Source organism: Octopus bimaculoides, chromosome 2, assembly GCF_046866305.1.
Source record: "Octopus bimaculoides isolate indiv1 chromosome 2, ASM4686630v1, whole genome shotgun sequence".
Lineage (NCBI taxonomy): Eukaryota > Metazoa > Mollusca > Cephalopoda > Octopoda > Octopodidae > Octopus > Octopus bimaculoides.
In genome coordinates this window covers 79,002,301-79,005,471 of record NC_142929.1, presented here as the reverse complement: position 1 = coordinate 79,005,471, position 3,171 = coordinate 79,002,301, and the positions used below count along the sequence as shown (strand labels likewise).

The window sequence follows — 3,171 nt, the reverse complement described above, 5'->3', positions numbered from 1 at the left end:
CCACTACCCCCTCACGCTCTTTCACATACTTATGTTTTTCCTTTTATCTTCCTATCTATCTATTTATCTCTCTCTCTCTCTCTCAATATATATATATATATATATACATCTTTATTTAACCCCCTCTACCTGTTCCCTTCTTTCTGTTCCCCTCCGTCCTCCTCCTCCTACTCTGACCTACAATTCAAATGTACTTTTTTAACTTCTACTTCTCCTCCGACCCTCTTTCATTACAATCATATTCTTCACTCTATTACCTCCCTCATTCTTTCTTTCGTTCTCTCCAACTTCCTCTTTGTCTTTTGTCAGTCATTCTCCTTCACGTCTCTCTTCCTCTTTCTTTTTATTTTTCTCTCTCTCCTTCACAGTCTCTCTCTCTCTCTTTCTCTCTTGTCTTTCTGTCTCTCTGTCGAGCCATTCCTCTCAGATGTCTTTCGTTCTGCCTTCCCTTAAACTACTACTACTACTGCTGCTACACTTGCTCTCCCTATCTATCTATCTATCTATCTATCTATCTATCTATCTATCTATCATTCAGCTGTTTTAGTTACTCTCTTAGTATCATTCTGTCCCTCTCAGCGACAAACTAAGAGAGTAAACGAGTTCTAACAGCTTACTCCCCACTCTTTACTCTCTTCCTCTCCTCTACCCCTCCCTCCAATTTTCGTAAACACCCGACATTATTCCCTCCCCCCGCTCCACTTCATTTATACACATACATAGCTTTCTCCTCCCCTTCACTTCCTCTCTTTGTTGACTATTTCACAGTGATAACAGCCGATCACTCGGCATAAACCAACTTAACGTGTGTGTGTGTGTATGCGTTTGTGTGTGTGTGTGTGCGTGTGTGAGTGAATGTAGCAGATACATATGTGCGTGTGTGTATGTAGTATATACATGTGTGTGTGTGTGTATCATATACATGTGCGCGTGTGTGTGTGTGTGTTACATAGTGATGTGAGCAAGCACTGAAATGTCTAGCGACAACACACACCCGCTCTCTCTCTCTCTCTCTCTCTCTCTCTCTCTCTCTACACACACACACATACTCAAACCTATGACGGTTTGCAGACTGTCACTCGAATGTTTTTTTTCTTTTTATTATATTCATTTATATCTTTTTACTTGTTTCAGGCATTGGACCGCGGTCATGCTGGGGTACCGCCTTGAAAAGTTATTTTTTCTTCAGTCGATCGAATCGAATTGACTAAACTCTTCAAATAACCTAACTTCGTTAAGCTATTCTATCGGCTTCTTTTTTTATGCCCGAACCGCTTAAGTGATAAGGATAAACCGGTGAGAGAATCTCGGAGAGACGGAATTGCGCGTACGCATTCACACAGATCCACATATACACACCCACATATACGTATGTAAGTATACACACAGGCCCATCGCCAGACTTGGGTGCTTGGGGGTGCTTCAAAACATTCTGGGGTAGACACAAATTCCTGATAATGCTAAAGTGGAGTCTGTAAATTGTTTTGACAATTTCGTCAATTTTTATGTTTTATTGATCGATTACCAACCGGTAATTTCTATGTTTTTTAAGCCCTTCCCCCTGCCTCCTCACATACGCAACTGGCTATAACTTTTACATTTTTGACCTTTTACGAACATTCGTTCAGAATTCTTTTAAACATCGGAGATGTTGATTACGCAAAAAGGCTTTCCATTTTTGCCTCCCCAACTCTCCTGTTTCGAAAGATGCATCAGGCTATAACTTGTTAAGATGTGCGGCTCAAGGTTTTAAGGTTATGCTTTAGGGTTATGGTATAGGTTTAAAGTTAAGCTTAGGATAAATGAAGGGTTAAATGAAGGAGCGGTGTACTTCTTTTACAGTAACATAATCTTACCTGTTTTATTATGAAGGTCGGCTGAAAAGTTCATAGGCTAGGAACCTCTCGTGGTTTGTATCCAAATGGGGTTTATTTTTCAATATAGTCCCCCTTGTGGTCCACACATTTCTTTCATTGGTGTTGCAGTGCTTGGATCCCATTGGTGTAGAAGCTTTCATCCTGTTAAAAAAAATGTCATCAACAGCAGATGTGACGTCATCATTGCGATATTACTTCCCACCCAAGTGTTTTTTCATGTTGGGGAACAGATGATAATCAGATGGGGTAAAATTAGGAGAATAGGAAGGGTGATCAACCAGTTCAAAGTCAGTCATGTACAGCAGCCATTGAAACCAAGGACTTGTATGTTGGAGTATTGTCCTGATGAAACAAGACCCCTTTTGTCAATTTTCCTGGGCATTTGGTCGTAATAGCCTTTCGTAACAACCTCAGCAAGTTGGTATAGTACTTTCCATTGATGGCGTGGCCCTTTCGAAGATAGTCAATGAGCACAATGCCTTTTACCCCCCCCCCCCCCAAAAAAAAACGGGGGCTATTACCTTCCCTGCAGATGAAATGACCTTGGCCTTCTTTGGAGCAAAGCGAAGAGAGGTGTTTCCACTGCATGGATTGTCTCTTTGTCTCTGGCTCAAAGTGATGAAGCCAACACTCATCCTAGTTCAGGCAATGTTCAAGGAAACCAGCCTCAAGCAATGCCAGATTTTCCTGTGACTTGTGTGTGTGTGTGTGTGTGGGGGGCTATCAATGATCGCAAGTAGTAACAAGTTTGCATTTTCGTTGATATATCATAGAACAGCGATAGGATGTAAGTATATATGTAGAGAAAGATGACTCGCAAGAAGCATTGCTTGCAGCAGACGTGAGAGATGCAGCATAGAATTTGGAGATGTCTGGAAAAGCAGCCTAAAATGAATATAGTGAAGAACAGATACCTGACAGAAGTATTATTTTCTAAAATATAACGTTTAGCAACGCATAGTTCGTTGTAAAATGAGCTGTCCAAATAGTTTATGCTCATGAGTTGATAAATAGGAGATAATCTTGAAACTTCTAAGAATGCTTCTGATGCAAGAGACAAAGCTTCTCCAGCTGCCAATATTTTCGTGTTGCGTTCATTAAAGCGACTTTGAAGTTCTTCAATACAGTTATCAAAACGCAGTTGTAAATACGATTAAAAAGTAGATATTTATAATCAGAATCTTCATGACCCAGCGTTGAAATTATTACAGATGATTATGTAATGTTCTCTAGAACTCTATGAGTGCATTGAGGAATAGAACATTCGTCTTCTACATTAAATGTCCTAGCCTGC

The 3,171-nt window shown here is 40.4% G+C and overlaps 1 protein-coding gene across 1 annotated transcript in view; it reads right to left on the bottom strand.

The window, feature by feature from the left end:
• Positions 1–2,969, bottom strand: part of LOC106868411 (allatostatin-A receptor) — a 53,052-nt gene extending 50,083 nt beyond the window's left edge. Inside the window, exons 1-2 of the mRNA XM_014913646.3 lie at positions 2,792–2,969; positions 1,857–2,018 (exon numbers count right to left, since the gene is read on the bottom strand). The gene's annotated coding sequence lies outside the window, so the exon portion shown is untranslated. The remainder of the gene's footprint in view (positions 1–1,856; positions 2,019–2,791) is intronic.
• Between the last annotated feature and the right edge of the window lie 202 nt (positions 2,970–3,171).